Below are 19,308 nucleotides of genomic sequence, written 5' to 3' on the forward strand. Positions count from 1 at the left end.
CACCATGCCCAGCCGACCAGCATCTTTTTTATATGAACCACAGTGTGTGCATGCAAACGCGCACACGCACATACATGCACGCACACACCCCAGAAAGATACAAGGTGCCAATCCTGTTAGCATTTCTCAAAAATTCCGTTCCAACCCTGGTAAAAAATATTCAGATATGCAAGGATGGAACACTTCACATTGGCATTCCCATTTTTCCCCCTTAGGGTTGCACTAGTTTATAGTAAGTAATTGAATAATGATTAATAATAATAGGGCTTAAAATACTGCAATGATAACTTATTTAAGAAATAAGTAGGGCTGGGCACGGTGGCTCAAGCCTGTAATCCCAGCACTTTGGGAGGCCGAGGCGGGTGGATCACGAGGTTGAGATATCGAGTCCATTCTGGTCAACATGGTGAAACCCCGTCTCTACTAAAAATACAAAAAATTAGCTGGGCATGGTGGCGTGTGCCTGTAATCCCAGCTACTCAGGAGGTTGAGGCAGGAGAATTGCCTGAACCCAGGAGGCGGAGGTTGCGGTGAGTCGAGATTACGCCATTGCACTCCAGCCTGGGTAACAAGAGTGAAACTCTGTCTCAAAAAAAAAAAAAGTGTCCCAATAATAGTGGTAACTCAAACATGTATGGTGAATTTTGCTTTACAATGGGCGATTGTGTCTGCAATCCCATGAGTTGTTTCCATGACCTCTACTGTAGATGGCCCTTCCAGTTTATAAAGAGAAACCTGGAGGCTCAGAGCAAGAGGCAAGCTGCCTCGACAGTCACTGGGAGAGCCAGCCTCAAAGCCAAGTCCCCCCACTGCAGATGGAGTTCTCCATTCACCACCCAATGTCATGATGATGCCCTTCGGATTCCTAGGGGGAAGAAGAGGGCTACGAGGCTCCACATAAACACCAGCATTCTGCACACCACCCTGCTTCTCTCCTTTCTCCAAGTTAGTTTTACTTGTAGAAAGAGTAGGTAAGCATCTGTCTTCCTGGGGTGATCTCAGAGACACAAGGGAGGCCACACTGATGGCCAGACTGTTTCTCCTTATGTCTAAAGCCTGCAGTCAGCCACTTACAGCATCATCCCTTTCACTCTGAAGGCTTGATTCTGCTTGAAATAAGATATCCCTGAGAAGGGAGTTACTTTAACGTGTATTCAGGAAAGGGCCGTGGAGTGGAGTGAAATGTTGCTGAGGCAGGAGTCTGACATGGGAGTCCAGTTCAGCCCTGGCTTGCCCATGGCTGTGTGTGTCTGGGGACAGCAGCCAACAGCATGGGGGTCTCAGGTGAATTATCTATGAAGTCAGAGGCAGTAAACCAGAGACTGGAGATTCCTTCTGGCTGAACGTGCTAGATTTTTCCAAAGCTTCATTGTATGTTCTTTGTGGATGTTTGGACATTTGAACTGTTCTGAATGATGAGATTAGAATCAACAGTGGAAAAACACAGACGTGTGTTTGATGATTTCTTCAGAGAGTCTTTAGAGTCTACTGGTTAAAATGATTTACATGGCTCCGAAAGGACGGCGGAGAAACGTTCTGGCAGCACTTCCTATGTGAGGGCTGGACTGTGGTCAGCCCATTTCAGATGATACTTGCTAGGTTGCTGGAAACAAAACCGTTCCTGATACTCTTCTAAAAAAAGACGAAGCAAGGTCAGTTTGATTCTAAATGTTGTCATATTCCTACAAGGGCGTTCCAAGACCGTGACCTTCCCCAGTCCCTCCCAGATCCTACCTTCAGTCGGACAGCAAACCCTGTTCCTTTCCGTAGTTCGTTCGTTCCTTCCTTCCTTTTCCTTCCTCCCCTTTTTCCTTCCTTTTCTTTCCTCCCTCCCTCTCTTTCCTTTCCTTCTCTGTCTTTGTCTCTCTTTCCATCTCTGTCTCTTTCTTTCTCCCTCCATCTGTTTTTCTATGCCATTCACTTTCGCTCTCTTTTCCAGTTTTTGGAAGAATGCCCAGGGCTCAATGTCTTACAGACTTTCAGTAAACATAAGAGTTTTATTGTGTCATTGGGGGTAATCTAGCTAGTTGATGAAACTGCTGAATGCATTAAACTGCAAAATGTCATTCCCGGGATTATGCTAAGCCTTGCGATCGGTTAATGAAAATCACTACACTGCAAAAAGTCTACTCAGCCCTCCTAAACCCAAATTGCATCCTCAATGTTCCCCCTACCCTCCGCATCTCCTACTCTTCCTCCTGGCTGCTGCCTGGGGGCAGAGTTCGGAACTTGGCGCCTCCCCTCATAGCAGTCATGACAGATTGAGGAAGAGAGAAATAGAAACAGCAGGCGTTTAGCGTAACAGATGCTCACAAACAGATCAGAAGGGGAAGTAAGAGAAGGCAGAGCAGATCAACTCCTGTGACACAGACTCTAATTTTCTTAATGGGCTTCTTGATGTCCGTAGTGCTTGCCCTGATTTCATTTAATTAGGTAAAAAAGAGGTGATACGCACCTGTATATTTTTCTATGGAAAGGGAGAAGAAAGACAATGAACACGATGGCAGCTTTCATTTTTTTGAGCACGTCCGATGTGCCAGACTCGATGGTGAAGGCGCACGGAACCCTTACCATTCTTACCATTGCAGAGAGAAGACCGAGGCTCCAGGAACGCAGGGCCAGCTCCTTCATGGCTAAGCCTCTTCTCTCCCACTGTGCTTGAAAACAGCGATTTTGTTGAATTAGGAATTGATTTATACAGAAATCATTCTTAAAGGGGAGGGCAGGACGTAGGAGCACTTGTATGCATTTTCTTTTAAAGAGGAGTAAAAGAAACGGAAATGTGATGTCTAAGATAATCTTTGATTTATTTGTTTATTAGTTTTTTTGAGACAGTCTCACTCTGTTACCCAGTCTGGAGTGTAGTGGAGCGATCTCGGCTCATTGCAACCTCCACCCCCCAGGTCAAGAGAGTTTCCGGCCTCAGCCTCCTGAGTAGCTGGGAGTACAGGCTCGTGCCACCACACCCAGCTAATTTTTGTGTATTTTTTAGTAGAGATTGGGTTTCACCATATTGGTCAGGTTAGTCTTAAACTCCTGACCTCGTGATCCGCCCATCACGGCCTTTCAAAGTGCTGGGATTACAGGCGCGAGCCACTGTGCCTGGCAGATAATCTTCTTTTAAAAGAAAACTTGCCCTGTTTATATGTGAAATACATTCCCCAACCTCTCAACCTTAACTCTCCTATTTCCACCTCTCCTGCAGCCTTTTTGCTAAAAGTCAGTACAAGTCCTCTGGGGACAAACATTGTGAGAGGGATATGGTAGATGAAGGAGAAGCCGACACTGCCCTGAGCCACTGTTGCTGACAGAGGCCTCTGCCTCCACGTTGTTTCATGTGAGGACATGTGTGAATGCATCTGGGATATGAAGAATAAAGCAAGGCCGGTTGTCCCAGGAAACAAAACCCCTGACTGGTTGCGGTGGCTCACGCCTGTAATCCCAGCACTTTGGGAAGCTGAGGCAGGTGGATCATGAGGTCAAGAGATGGAGACTATCCTGGCCAACATGATGAAACTCCATCTCTACTAAAAATACAAAAACTAGCCGGGCGTGGTGGTGCACTCTTTTGGTCCCAGCCACTTGGGAGGCCGAAGCAGGAGAATCGCTTGAAGCTGGGAGGCAGAGGTTGCAGTGAGCTGAGATCACACCACTGCACTCCAGCCTGGTGAGCGAGACTCCGTCTCGGAAAAAAAAAAAAAAAACAACAAAAAACAACACCCAGCGGTGTCTTACAGGCAGCCCTCCCTTGTAGCCAGCTGTGGGCTCTGGCTCTGTGGCTAAACTCACCAGCCTTTCTGAGATTTTACCAGTTAATTTTTCTGCTTAATAATACAGTTCCCCTACGAAGGAAATGAGTCCATCAAGTTACAGAGGAAACGTGTGGCCCAGATTTTGATGCCAGCATGAATCAGCCTCCTGTTCTTCTCCTCCTCCTCTTTTTTCTGGGGTCTGTTGAGTCACTTTCAATATTTGTTTCTAGGTTTTCTTACATTTCTTCCTCTTCCGCATTTTTTAAAATGCTACATTTTAAAGCAATGTGTTGTTTAAAGAGAACGATAAAAACAGAGGAAATAAAGTTTCTTTTTCCCATCCCATGAGTGCTTGACTTGAATTCATCTTTGGTGACAGTAACAGGCAGGGACCGACAGGTAGCACTTCTAAGAGCTTGAGGATCAGGTACGCAGAACGCACTGGATAAGGAGCCAGAGACTTGACCCGGCTTTGCCTGTCACGGCCTGCTTGACCTTGAGTGATTCACTTAATTCCTGGAACCTCCAGGCCCCTCAGCTAGAAAACAGAGGGCCTAGCTGAAATGGTCCTCAGAGTTCTTCCACCAGCACTGAAATTCTCTGCTCTTGGGGCCTCTGGTTCCAGCCTGGTGAGTAAAGGCAAACGCCGCATGTTCTAGAGGACGCTGAGAGGTTTCATTCTTTCTGACTGTTCTGATCAACTACTCTCTTCCCTTCCTGCTGTTGCAACACATGGCGTTCTTATTCATTTAATGATTTTAAAATGCCCACTTCAACTTAAAACTTCAGTGTCTTACCCTCTTGCCTCCCCAGCTTTGAATCTTACAATCTGCTTCTTATTGGCCAGATGGCTCACGCCTATAATCCCAGCACTTAGGGAGGCTGAGGTGGGTGGATCATGAGGTCAGGAGTTCAAGACCAGCCTGGCCAAGATGGTGAAACCCTGTCTCTACTAAAAATACAAAAATTAGCCAGGTGCAGTGGCGGGTGCCTGTAATCCCAGCTACTGGGAAGGCTGAGGCAGAGAAGTGCTTGAACCGGGGAGGCAGAGGTTGCAGTGAGCCGAGATTGTGCCACTGCATTCCAGCCTGGGTGACAGAGTTACACTCTATCGCAAAAAACAAAATAACACAAACCAAAAAAAAAAAAAAAAAAGCAAAAAACCCCCCAAAAACCCTGCTTCTTATTGACAGAATAATTTCAACTTATTAACTTGTTTGTTTTTATCACTTTTGTTTCACATTTGTTTCAAAAAGATTTTTTAAAATTAGTATTTTTATTTGAAATAATTTTAGAATTTGAGAAAAGTTGCAAAATGATAGAGTTCCATATATCTTTAAGTTAGCATTTCCAAGTGATAACATTTTCCCTCATTCCTCATTCGCTTTAATATTCTATTATATATATGATATTTAACAAATATGTGGCTGGGCACAGTGGCTTACACCTGTTATCCCAGCACTTTAGGAGGCTGAGGTGGGCATATCACCTGAGGTCAGGAGTTTGAAACTAGGTTGGCTAATATGACAAAACCCTATCTCTATTAAAAATGCAAAAATTAGCCAGGTGTGGTGGCACACACCTGTAGTCCCAGCTACTTGGGAGGCTGAGGCAGGAGAATCACTTGACCCTGGGAAGCGAAGATTGCAGTGAGCCGAGATCACGCCACTGCATTCCAGCCTGGGTGACAGAGTGAGACTCTGTCTCAAAAAAAAAGACAAACCTCCACCACCAACAAAAATAAATATGTATTTATACATATGAGAATAAGATATAATGCTCCTTTGCCCCTAAATGATTCAATGTGCATTTTCTTTTTTTTTTTTTTTTTATACTTTTTTTTTTTTTTTTTTTTTGAGACGGAGTTTCACTCTTGTTACCCAGGCTGGAGTGCAATGGCGCAATCTCGGCTCACAGCAACCTCCGCCTCCTGGGTTCAGGCAGTTCTCCTGCCTCAGCCTCCTTAGTAGCTGGGATTACAGGCACGCGCCGCCATGCCCAGCTAATTTTTTGTATTTTTAGTAGAGACGGGGTTTCACCATGTTGACCAGGATGGTCTCGATCTCTTGACCTCGTGATCCACCCGCCTCGGCCTCCCAAAGTGCTGGGATTACAGGCTTGAGCCACCGCGCCCGGCTTGCATTTTCTTTTTTTAAAAACTGATTTTTCTCTTGTGTAACCGTAATACAATCTTCAAAGTATAAAATTAACATTGATGCAATACTATTACTAAGCCATACATGTTATATAAATTTCAGAATTGTCTCACTAATGTCCTTATAATAAAATAAAAATAATAAATTCTTTTTCTGATCTAAGAGTCAATCAGGGATCATACATTGCATTTAATTGCAATTTCTTTTTAGATTCCTTTCCTTTAGAACAATTCTTCAGTCCTTTTTTTTTTTTTTTTTTTTTTTTTTAATGAACCTGAGCAAACAAAGTCAAGGATGGCAAAAGAAGGTAATCCTATGCATTCAAATCAGGAATATCTAAGTTCTTACTTGTACCTAACTTGTAACTTTCACTATACTGAAATCTTTTCAAATTGCACTTTAAAAGGCTTATTTGAGCTGGGTTGTGGTGGCTCACACCTGTAATCCTACCACTTTGGGAAGCCAAGGCAGGCGTATCATCTGAGACCAGGAGTTCAAGACCAGCCTGGCCAGCAATGGTGAAACCCCTTCTCTACTAAAAATACAAAAATTAGCAAGGTGTGGCAGTGCACACCTGTAGTCCCAGACTCGGGAGGCTGAGGCAGGAGAATTGCTTCAACCCTGGAGGTGGAAGTTGATTGAGGCAGGAGAATTGCTTGAACCTAAGAAGCAGAGGTTACAGTGGACTGAGATTGTGCCACTGCAACAATAGTGAAAAAATGTCTCAAAAAAAAAAAAAAAGGCTTGAGTTTTATCAAAAATCTGTCATTGTCTGGGGAGAAAAAAAGAGACAAGGAAGGAAGGAAGGTAATAAAAGAAAATGCAGGATTCTGTAACAACTGTATACACTGCATTATTGAGCACACTCCTGACAGAAGAGAACTTCTATTTGATTAGGTGTCGTGAGAACAAACCACTGCTCCCAACTTTTCATGTTTGTATCAGTTATTATCTATTACTGTGTAATGACAACTCCCAAATTTAGTGGCTTTAAACAGCAACAATTTTATTTTGTTATGATTCTGTGGATCAGCGAGTTGGGCGGGGCTCTGCTTGGTGGTTCTGCTGGTCTCATCTGCAATTACTCATGAGGCTGCAGCCCTCTGGTGGCTGAACCGGGGCTGAATGGGCTTACATGGCCTCATTTACATATCTGGTGGTTGGTGTGGGCTGTCAGCTGGCATCCCTTTCCTGTGGCCTCTAATCCTCAAGGAAGCTAGCCTGGGCTTCTTCACATGGCAGAAACAGGATGGCTGTAAAAGCTACCTGTTCATGGCCAGGCACGGTGGTGCATACCTATAATCCCATTGTTTTGGGAGGCTGAGGCAGGAGGATAACTTGGGGCCAGCCAACATAGCAAGAGCCCATCTCTACAAATAAAAAATAAAAAATTACCCAAGCATGGTGGCACACATTTTAGTCCCAGCTACTTGGGAGGCTGAGGCAGGAGGATAGCTTCAGCCCTGGAGTTCGTGGTTACAGTGAGCTCTGATGGCACCATTGCACTCCAGCCTGGGTAATAGAGCAAGACCTTATTTCCATAAGGAACACACACAAAAAAAGCTACCTGGCCTCGTCCTAGGCAAATTACTCAGCTGGAGAAAATGGAATCTATCAATCTATCATGTCCACAAGGTTCTTTTTTTTTTTTTTTTTTTTTTTTTTTTGATACGGAGTTTCCTCTTGTTACCCAGGCTGGAGTGCAATGGCGCGATCCCGGCTCACCGCAACTTCCGCCTCCTGGGTTCAGGCAATTCTCCTGCCTCAGCCTCCTGAGTAGCTGGGATTACAGGCACGCACCACCATGCCCAGCTAATTTTTTGTATTTTTAGTAGAGACGGGGTTTCACCATGTTGACCAGGATGGTCTCGATCTCTTGACCTCGTGATCCTCCCGCCTCGGCCTCCCAAAGTGCTGGGATTACAGGCTTGAGCCACCGTGCCCGGCCATTTCCACAAGGTTCTATTGGTCAAACCAATCCCCAATTGTAGCCTAGATTTGAGGTGTGGTGAAATAAAGGGAGCTCTTGATGGAAGATACCGCAAAGACTTTGCAAACAAATAGCAGTGCAGTGTGGGAGTAGTTTTTGCAGCCAACTTTGCAAACAATGCACCGTTACATCTGCCAAGTGGAGGAATTTTCTGCAAGTTAATGTCTGGTGCCAGCAGCCCTAGAACTAGGACTTATTTCTATCTCAGCATGTCCTCTGGTTTTGAACCTTAATATTACACCACCAATTGATAATTGGTGGTAATAATTGTCCTAGAATCTATTCTAACACCAGAATGGCCAAGAATAACTTCATTATCTGTGAAAGTGACCACACATCACATAAATACACCCCACCTAACCCAAAGAAGATGTATTTTTTTTTTTTTTTTTTTTAAGATGGAGTCTCGCTCTGTCGCCCAGGCTGGAGTGCAGTGGCGTGATCTCGGCTGATTGCAACTTCCTCCTCTTGGGTTCGAGCGATTCTCCTCCCTCAGCCTCCTGAGTATGTGGATTACAGGCACACACCACCAGGCCCAGCTAATTTTTTGTATTTTTTTAGTAGTGACGGGGTTTCACCCTGTTGGTCAGGCTGATCTCAAACTCCTGACCTTGTGATCCGCTTGCCTCGGCGTCCCAAAGTGCTGGGATTACAGGCATGAGCCACTGTGCCCCTCTAAGAAGAGGCATTTCTGCCTGTAATCCCAGCACTTTGGGAGGCCGAGGCGGGTGGATCACGAGGTCGAGAGATCGAGACCAACCTGGTCAACATGGTGAAACCCCGTCTCTACTAAAAATACAAAAAATTAGCTGGGCATGGTGGTGCGTGCCTGTAATCCCAGCTACTCAGGAGGCTGAGGCAGGAGAATTGCCTGAACCCAGGAGGCGGAGGTTGCGGTGAGCCGAGATCGCGCCATTGCACTCCAGCCTGGGTAACAAGAGCGAAACTCCGTCTCAAAAAAAAAGAAGAAGAGGCATTTCTCATCCAAGTTCCCTTCGGCTAGACCCCAAAAATGTTTGGCCACTCTCATGCCACCTAAACTGAGAGGAAGTGTGACAGAGAGAATTCCAAGTGGACTGCAGCTAAAACGCCGAACTTTTACAGTTTATTTTCAATGTGAACACATGACTGTGGCCTCACCTAGTGTCTTGGGAGCGCATGTAAGGGGTGCTGAAGTTTAAGCTGTGTTCGCTTCCCTGTGAATCCATCTTTCCCTGGAATGAAATTCATGACAGCGCCTCAGGGCGAGAATGACGTTTGGGTTCTTCTATGTCCATGTACAAAGAAAACAGAAGCCTCTGAAAGAAAACATACCTCTGTCTGGGTATTCCAGATGCTTTCAAACAGAGAGAAAAGGTTTTGTGGGGCATAAGGTACCTTTCTAAACTTCCTCTTGTGGGGCATATTTACTTCTTGAAAGGCAAATACATTTACAGGGATGTGAACGGAACCAAAGCCAACGTAAACTGCTCCAACTGACTGAACTCAGGACAAATTGAATCCAAATATACAAATTTTTGTAGAGCCAGGAACTGTGGCAAAGGTTGATTTTCTTGCCCTTTCAAAAAAGTTTGTTTTGCTTTCTTTCCCATAATGTTTTCATTAACTGTGTTTTTCAATTTTAAAAAGCTCTGTAGACATAGCATACATGCTTTTCAGTCAAAAAATTGTGATTTCAGTTATGCAAAAAGTGTCTTGTTTTCTTACAACTAAACCTAAATCTATCTAAAGCTCTCGTAGCTGCCCGATAACAAGCACACAAAAACATCCATAAAAGTGTAGTTACATTCAGTGACTTTGCAATAAGTTTTGGTTCCAACTCAATTGAATTCAAAGTTGTTGTTGTTGTTTTTTTTTTTCTCTCCTCACTCGTTGGTTAGCTCTAAGGTCTCTGTTGGACTTATACTTTTTTTTTTTTTTTTTTTTTTTTTTTTTTTTTTTTTTTTTTTTTGAGACGGAGTCCTGCTCTGTCACCATGCTGGAGTGCAGTGATATGATCTTGGCTCACTGCAACCTCCACCTCCTAGGTTCAAGCAATTCCCCTGCCTCAGCCTTCCAAGTAGCTGGGCTTAGAGGCGCCCACCACCATGCCCGGCTAATTTTTTGTATTTTAGTAGAGATGAGGTTTCACCATGTTGGCCGGGATGGTCTCAGTCTCCTGATCTTGTGATCTGCCCACCTCGGGCCTTCCAACGTGCTGAGATTACAGGCGTGAGACATCGCACCCGACCACACTTTGTTTTGTTTTTTGTTTTTTTGAGATGGAGTCTTACTCTTTCACCCAGGCTGGAGTGCAGTGGAGCAATCTCAGATCACTGCTGCCCAAGTTCAAGCAATTCTCTGCCTCAGCCTCCCCAAGAAGCTGGCATTACAGGCACCCACCACCACGCCCAGCTAAATTTTGCATTTTTAGTAGAGACAGGGTTTCATCACCTTGGCCAGGCTCGTCTTGAACTCCTGACCTCGTAATCCACCTGCCTTGGCCTCCCCAAATTCTGGGATTATAGTCGTGATCCACCGCACCTGGCCTGTTTGGCTTATACTTTATGGGGTAACCAGACAGAACGCTGGGCAAAGCATTCCTGTGCTGCAAGCCTCCAAACTGGGTGGTTGAGGTCCCATCAATTCTCAACTCCCCATGCAAGTCCCACTCTCAGGAACTTAGTTGGGCCAGCACACAGAAGTGCACAGACTCCTTTCTCTAGGACCGCCTTTATTTGCTATTTATTATTTGAGACAGAGTATCCTTCTGTCTCCCAGGCTGGAGTGCAGTGGGCTCAAGGAATCTTCCTGCCTCAACTTCCTGAATCGCTGGTACTACGGGCATGTGCCACCACACCTAGATAATTTTTCAAAAAGATTTGGAGAGACAGGGTCTTGCCACGGTGTCCGGGCTGGTCTCAAACTCCTGATCTCAAGTGATCTTCCCACTTCGTCCTCTCTAAGTGCTAGGATTACAGGTGTTAGCCACTACACCTGGCCATCTCTCTGGGACTTTCAAAAACTGTGTGCTCCAAGCAGCAGAATATGGCTGTGACACAGGGGCCTGTCTGAGGTGCCTGAAAATGACACTAGCGTACTACAAACAATGTGTCAATGTGGAAATAGAGTTTATTTAATTAGACATAATACCTAACTGCATAAATTTTAAAGCATTTTCAGTACTTAATCATGACTTGTTTTTATCCCCTTTTAATTATTTTTAGGAGATATTTAAAATCCATTGCAGTATTAAACCATTAAATCTTGCAAAAGCCTAAATGCATAGTCATTAAACCCCAGGGGCCTGTAAAAAAAGCCATGCCTCTTCTGAAAGTATGAAACCAGAACAATAAAATCCTCTTGCAATGTAAGCTGAGCAGAATCACCATTACATGAAGCCAAGTCATTATTAACTAATTCAAATCGGAGAACACTTTCAAGATTATTCTGAGAACAGAATAATCTTGAGATTATTATCAGAATATTATTATCAGAATAATCCTGAGAAGAGGGCTGGAGTGAGTTTTTCATTTCTCGTCTGTGATATTCAACGCCTCCACTCTTCCTGCCCGCTCCGCTGCCTCTCCTCGCCTGTTTGTATCCCACCCTCCAGGCTTCCCCAGGCGCTTGCGGTGTCCAGTGCTCTCTCCATCATCTCCGCTCCTCCTGGCCACTCAGCTCGCCAGGCTCAGCCCTCTGCTTCTCCTTGGCCTTCTAACCCCCACTTACACCTCCTCTGAATTTTTTTTTTTTTTTTTTTTTTTTTTTTTTTTTTTTTTGAGATGGAGTTTTGCTCTTGTCACCCAGGCTGGTGTGCAATGGTGCAACCTCAGTTCACTGCTACCTCTGCCGCCTGGTTCAAATGATTCTCCTGCTTCAGCCTCCCAAGTAGGTGGGATTACAGGCACCCACCACCACGCCCAGCTAATTTTTGCATTTTTAGTAGAGACAGAGTTTCACCTTGTTAGCCAGGCTGGTCTCGGACTCCTGACCTCAGGTGATCCGCCTGCCTCAGCCTCCCCCAAATGCTGGGATTGCAGGTGTGATCCAGTGCGCCGTCACCTCCTCTGAATCTCATACTGTTCCCATCCCCAGCAGAGCATCTTCCCTCTTTGGTCTGTTCCCATCCCAACTTGGTCATGCTTCTGTTATAGCATGTACTTAATATAACCCTGCACTAAAATACTTTGGTTAGATTTAGAGTAGGAAATCAGCAAGAACAAGGACTTGGTCTTCATTTTCCTTTATTCCCCGAGTAGCGTTCCTGTTTTGCATAGGACCTCACGCCTGGCCTCGTGTACAACAAGGGCTTTGTAAATGCTTGTTGAATGAATATAAGGAATGATGTGGTGTGAGCACACCTGGGTTCTGATTCTTCAGAGCCAGCTGGACATTTCCAGGGGAGCCAAATCTTTTCATTTTCTGTTTCCTACTCACCTGCACGTTCTAGGTCATTTTTATTGCCTCATTTATTCATGAAAGTTATTATATTTGGCCAGAGTGCTGACTTGAATTTTCCTTCATGATTATAAAATAAATGGTTTGTAGGGAAGGTAGGTGATGGGTGTATGGAGATTCATTATACTTTGTATATAATCAACCTATTTAAAGCATTATTATTACATACAGTTATAATGTTAGTAGAAATCAAAGAAAAGTTTAAAACTTCATCCACATGCTGGACACCCAAACAAATCAATGTCTGTTCTTCCCTGCTTTTTTTCAGTCCTTGCCTGTGTACATATACAATATTTATATAGTTGCAAACATTTACATGGATTTTTTTTAAGCATAGAAAAATTTTAACTCCTTTTCTTTCAGCTAAAATGCAATCACTTAAAAGTTCAGAAACCACTGAGATGCTGATGTTCATGGTAATGAAGATGATGGTGGTGATGATGATGATGATGATGATGATAACTGTTGGTCCCCAGAACAAGCTGAAGCTCTCATCAAGGTTGGAAACTTGCCTAGACTCCCAAAACTAGTAGGAAAATAATAGTAATATTTGCCGGATGTGGTGGCTCACACGTATAATCCCCGAACTTTGGGAGGCTGAGGTGGGTAGATCACCTGAAGTCAGGAGTTCAAGATCAGCCTGGCGAATATGGTGAAACCCTGTTTGTAACAAAAATAGAAAAATTAGTCAGGTGTGGTGGCGCACACCTGTAGTCCCAACTACTCGGGAGGCTGAGGCAGAAGAATTCCTTGAACCCAGGAGGCGGAGGTTGTAGTCAGCTGAGACTATACCACTGCACTCCAGCCTGGACAACAGAGAGAGACTCCATCTCAAAAAAAAGTAATATTAATAGTAATAACATCATTAATAAGTATTAATGATGTATTACCTATTACTTTACTATGTGCCAGGATCCATGCTGAGCACTTTACCTGTTTCATCTCATGTAAACCCCAAAGCAATCTCAACTTATTATTATTCCTATCTCCCAGAGGAGAAAACTGAGGTGTAGAGAGGATAAGTAATTGGCCCAAGATTGCCCTGCTTGGCACAGATAGGATTGATAAACTCAACCTTTTTTAACTTTTGTTTTTAATTGACAAATTGTAATTTTACATATTTATGATATGATGTTTTGATATCATATCATAGTGGCGCAATCTCGGCTCACTGTGACCTCCACCTCCTGGGTTCAAGCAATTCTCCTGCCTCAGCCTCCTAAGTAGCTAGAACTACAGGCTCACACCACCGTACTCAGCTAATTTTTGTATTTTTTAGTAGAGACAAGGTTTCACCATGTAGGCCCGGATGGTCTCGATCTCTTGACCTCATGATCCTCCTGCCTTGGCCTCCCAAAGTGCTGGGATTACAGGTGTGAGCCACCGTGCCGTGCCAAGAATTGTTTAATATACCTGTTGGCCATTTGTATGCCTTTTGCGAAATGTTTATCCAGGTCTTTTGCACATTTTAAATCAGAGGTTTTTTTTAAGTTGATTTGTCTGAGTTCCATATATATTCTGGATATTAACCCTTTCTCAGAAGAATAGATTGCAGATATTTTCTTCCATTCTGTAGGTTGTCTCTTTGATCTGTTGGGTGTTTCTTTTGCCATGCAGAAACTTTTTAGTTAGATATAATTTTTTGGTTTGCTTTTGTTGTATGTGCTTTTGGGGTCATAGCCAAAAAATCCTTGCCCAGACCAAAGTCATGAAATACTCCTTTAAGTTTTCTTCTAGTAGTTCATAGTTTTGGGTCTTACAATTTAGTCTCTGTCCATTTTGAATTAATTTTTGTGTATGGTGAGAGATGGGCGAGTCTAGTTCTTTTCTTCTGCATGTGGATATTAAGTTTTACCATTTATTGAGGAGAATGTTCTTTCCCCACTAATGTTATTGGCACCTTTATTGGATATCAGTAGGGTATAGACGTGAGATTTAGTTCTGGGTTTTCTATTTTGTTCCGTAAGTCTGTTTTTACGCCAGTACCTGCTATTTTGGTTACTGTAACTGTGTAGCGTGTTTTGAAGTCAGGTAATATGATGCCTCCAGTTTGTTTGTTCAAGAAAGCTTTGGCTACTTGGGGTCTTTTGTGATTACATATAAATTTTAGAATTGCCTTTTAGAAAATTATTGTGAAGAATGCCACTGGTGTTTTGATAGGGATTCCATTGAGTTTATAGATTACTTTAGGTAGTATGAATGTTTTTAAAATATTCATTTTTATAATCCATAAACACAGGCTATCATTCAATTTATTTGTACCCTCTTCACTTTCTTTCATTAATGTTTTATAGTTTTTATTGTAAAGCTCTTTCACATCCTTGGTCAAATTTATTCTTAGGAATTTTATTTATTTATTTGTAGCTACTATAAATGGGATTGTTTTCTTGATCTCTTATTCAGGCAGTTTGCTGTTGGCACATAGAAACACGAATGATGGCCTGAAATCCCAGCACTTTGGGACACTGAGGTGGGCGGATCACGAGGTCAGGAGATCGAGACAATCTTAACATGGTGAAACCCTGTCTATACTAAAAACATAAAACTTGAGTTGGGTGTGGTGGCACAAGTCTGTAGTCCCAGCTACTCGGGAGGCTGAGGCAGGAGAATTGATTGCAGTGAGCGCAGATCACACCACTGCACTCCAGCCTGGGCAAAAGAGCAAGACTCTGTCTCAAAATAAATAAATAAATAAATAAAATAAAATAAAATAAAAGGCCAAGCGTGGTGGCTCACGCCTGTAATCCCAGCACTTTGGGAGGCTGAGGTGGGCGGATCATGAATTCAGGAGATAGAGACCATCTTGGCCAACGTGGTGAAACCCCATCTCTACAAAAATATAAAAAATTAGCTGGGCGTGGTGGTGTGTGCCTGTAGTTCCAGCTACTTGGGAGGCTGAGGCAGGGGAATTGCTTTTATTTCTTTTTCTTGCCTGATTGCTCTGGCTAGAACTTCCAGTACTACATTGAATAGGAGTGGTGAGAGAGGGCATCCTTGTCTAGTACCAGATTTCAAAGGGAATGCTTCCAGTTTTTGCCCATTCAGTATGATATTGGCTGTTGGTTTGTTGTAAATAGCTTTTATTATTTTGAGATATGTTCCATCAATATCTAGTTTATTGAGGGTTTTTTAGCATAAAGGGCTGTTGAATTTTGTCAAAGGTCTTCTCTGCATCAATTGAGATAACCATGTGGATTTTGTCTTTGGTTCTGTTTATGTGGTGAATTACTTTTATAGACTTGCGTATGTTGAACCAGCCTTGCATCCCCGGGATGAAGCCTACTTGATCATGGTGGATAAGCTTTTTGATGTGCTGTTGCAATCGGCTTGCCAGTATTCTATTGAAGATTTTTGCATCTATGTTCATCATGGATATTGGCCTGAAGTTGTCTTTTCTTGTTAAGTCTCTGCCGGGTTTTGGTATCAGGATGATGTTGGTCTCATAAAATTATTTGGGAAGGATTCCCTCTTTTTGGATTATTTGGAATAGTGTCAGAAGGAACGGTACCAGCTCCTCTTTGTATGTGTGGTAGAATTCGGCTGTGAACCTGTCTGGACCTGGGGTTTTTTTGGGTGGTAGGCTCTTAATTGCTGCCTCAACTTCAGACCTTGTTATTGGTCTATTTAGGGTTTTGACTTCTTCCTGGTTTAGGCTTGGGAGGATGCAAGTGTCTAGGAATTTATCCATTTCTTCCAGTTTTACTAGTTTATGTGCATAGAGTTGTTTGTAATAATCTCTGATGATGGTTTGAATTTCTGTGAAATCTGTGGTGATATCCCCTTTATCGTTTTTTATTGCATCTATTTGGTTATTCTCTTTTTTCTTTTTTATTAATCCGGCTAGTGGTCTGTCTATTTTGTTAATCTTTTCAAAAAACCAGCTCCTGAATTAACTCCAGATGGATTAAAGACTTAAACATAAGACCTAACACCATAAAAACCCTAGAAGAAAATCTTGGCAAAACCATTTAGGACATAGGCGTAGGCAAGGACTTCATGACCAAAACACCAGAAGCACTGGCAACAAAAGCCAAAATAGACAAATGGGGCCTAATCAAACTCCACAACTTCCGCACAGCAAAAGAAGTAGTCATTAGAGTGAATCAGCAACCAACAGAATGGGAAAAAATTTTTGCAGTTTACCCATCTGACAAAGGGCTGATATCCAGAATTTACAAAGAATTAAAACAGGTTTACATGAAAAAAACAAACAAGCCCATTCAAAAGTGGGCAAAGGATATGAACAGATACTTTACAAAAGAAGACATACATGAGGCCAACAAACATATGAAAAAATGCTCACCACTAGTCATTAGAGAAATGCAAATCAAAACTACATTGAGATACCATCTCACGCCAGTTAGAATGGCAATCATTAAAAAATTCGGAGACAATAGATGCTGGAGAAGATTTGGAGAAATAGGAACACTTTTACACTGTTGGTGGGAGTGTAAATTAGTTCAACCATTGTGGAAGACAGTGTGGCGATTCCTCAAGGACCTAGAAATAGAAATTCCATTTGACCCAGCAGTCCCATTACTGGGTATATATCCAAAGGATTATAAATCATTCTACTATAAGGACACATGTACACGAATGTTCATTGCAGCACTGTTTACAATAGCAAAGACCTGGAACCAACCCAAATACCCATCGATAATAGACTGGACAGGGAAAATGTGGCACATATACACCATGGAATACTATGCAGCCATAAAAAACGATGAGTTTGTGTCCTTTGTAGGGACATGGATGAATCTGGAAACCATAATTCTCAGTAAACTGACACAAGAGCAGAAAATCAAACACTGCATGTTCTCACTCATAGGCGGGTGTTGAACAATGACAACACATGGACACAGGGAAGGGAGCACTACACCCTGGGGTCTGTTGGGGGAAAATAGGGGAGGGACAGTGGGGGATGGGGAGTTGGGGAGAGATAGCATGGGGAGAAATGTCAGATATAGGTGATGGGGAGGAAGGCAGCAAATCACACTGCCATGTGTGCACCTATGCAACAATCTTGCATGTTCTTCACATGTACCCCAAAACCTAAAATGCAATAAAATAAAATAAAATAAAAAAGAAATTTAAACAATTGTTACTAGTCTTCCTGCATAAATATTGGTATAGAACCTGCATACCTTAAAGAAAAGCTTACAGTTACAAAAAAAAAAAAAAAAAAAAAAAAAAAAAAAAAACAGCTTCTGGATGTATTGATTTTTTGAAGGGTTTTTTTGTGTCTCTGTCTCCTTCAGTTCTGCTCTGATCTTAGTTATTTATTGTCTTCTGCTAGGTTTTGAGTTTTTTTGATCTTGCTCTTCTAGCTCTTTCAATTTTGATAACTGGGTGTCAATTTTCGATCTCTCCTTGCTTCTCATGTGGGCACTTATTGCTATATATTTTCCTCTAGAGACTGCTTTAAATGTATCCCAGAGATTCTCGTATGTTGTGTCTTTGTTCTCATTGGTTTCGAAGAACATCTTTATTTCTGCCTTCATTTCATTGTTTATCCAGTCAACATTCAAGAGCCAGTTGTTCAGTTTCCATGAAGCTGTGCAGTTCTGAGTTAGTTTCTGCATTCTGAGTTCTAACTTGATTGCACTGTGGTCTGAGAGACTGTTTGTTACGATTTCCATTCTTTTACATTTGCTGAGGAGTGATTTGCTTCCAATTACATGGTCAGTTTTAGAGTAGGTCTGATGTGGTGCTGAGAAGAATGCATATTCTGTGGATTTGGGGTGGAGAGTTCTGTAAATGTCTATTAGATTTGCTTGTTCCAGGTTGGAGTTCAAGTCCTGCATATCCTTGTTAAATTTCCGTCTTATTGATCTGTCTAACATTGACAATGGGGTGTTAAAGTCTCCCACTATTATTGTGTGGGAGTCTAAGTCTCTTTGTAAGTCATTAAGAACTTGCCTTATGTATCTGGTTGCTCCTGTATTGGGTGCATATATATTTAGGATTGTTATCTCTTCTTGTTGCATTAATCCTTTTACCATTACGTAATGTCCTTCTTTGTCTCTTTTGATCTTTGATGCTTTCAAGTCTATTTTATCAGAGATAAGAATTGCAACTCCTGCTGTTTTTTGCTCTCCATTTGCTTGGTAAATCTTCGTCCATCCCTTTGTTTTGAGCCTTTGTGTATCCTTGCATGTGAGATGGGTTTCCTGGATACAGCACACTGATGGGTTTTGGCTTTTTATCCAATTTGTCAGTCTGTGTCTTTTGATTGGGGCATTTAGTCCATTTACACTTAGGGTTAATATGGTTATGTGTGAATTTGATACTGCCATTTTGATGCTAGCTGGCTCTTTTGCCCATTAGTTGATGCAGATTCTTGATTGTATTGATGTTCTTTACCATTTGGTATGTTTTTGGAGGGGCTGGTACTGGTTGTTGCTTTATATGTGTAGAGCCTCTTTCAGGAGCTCTTGTAAAGCAGGCCTGGTGGTGATGAAATCTCTGAGTACTTGCTTGTTTGAAAAGGATTTTATTTTTCCTTCACTTATGAAGCTTAGTTTGGCTGGATATGAGATTCTGGGTTGAAAGTTCTTTTTTTTTAAGGATGTTGAATATTGGCCCCCACTCTCTTCTGGCTTGTAGAGTTTCTGCTGAGCGATCTGCTGTGAGTCTGATGGGCTTCTCTTTGTGGGTAACCTGACCTTTCTCTCTGGCTGCCCTTACATTTTGTCCTTCATTTCAACCCTGGTGAATCTGATAATTATGTGCCTTGGGTTTGCTCTTCTTGAGGAATATCTTTGTGGTGTTCTCTGTATTTCCTGGACTTGAATATTGGCCTGCTTTGCTAGGTTGGGGATATTTTCCTGGATAATATCCTGAAGAGTATTTTCCAGCTTGGATTCATTCTCTCTGTCACATTCAGGTACACCTATCAAATGTAGATTAGGTCTTTTCACATAGTCCCACATTTCTTGGAGACTTTGTTCATTCCTTTTTACCCTTTTTT

The 19,308-nt window shown here is 42.6% G+C and overlaps 1 long non-coding RNA gene across 1 annotated transcript in view; it reads right to left on the minus strand.

Annotated features, from left to right (window-relative positions):
- Positions 1 to 647: 647 nt before the first annotated feature.
- Positions 648 to 19,308, minus strand: part of LOC141580942 (uncharacterized) — a 29,013-nt gene continuing 10,352 nt past the window's right edge. Inside the window, exons 2-3 of the long non-coding RNA XR_012513367.1 lie at positions 2,456 to 2,652; positions 648 to 1,632 (exon numbers count right to left, since the gene is read on the minus strand). This is a non-coding gene — a long non-coding RNA (uncharacterized LOC141580942). The remainder of the gene's footprint in view (positions 1,633 to 2,455; positions 2,653 to 19,308) is intronic.

This window comes from Saimiri boliviensis, chromosome 13 (genome assembly GCF_048565385.1).
Source record: "Saimiri boliviensis isolate mSaiBol1 chromosome 13, mSaiBol1.pri, whole genome shotgun sequence".
NCBI lineage: Eukaryota > Metazoa > Chordata > Mammalia > Primates > Cebidae > Saimiri > Saimiri boliviensis.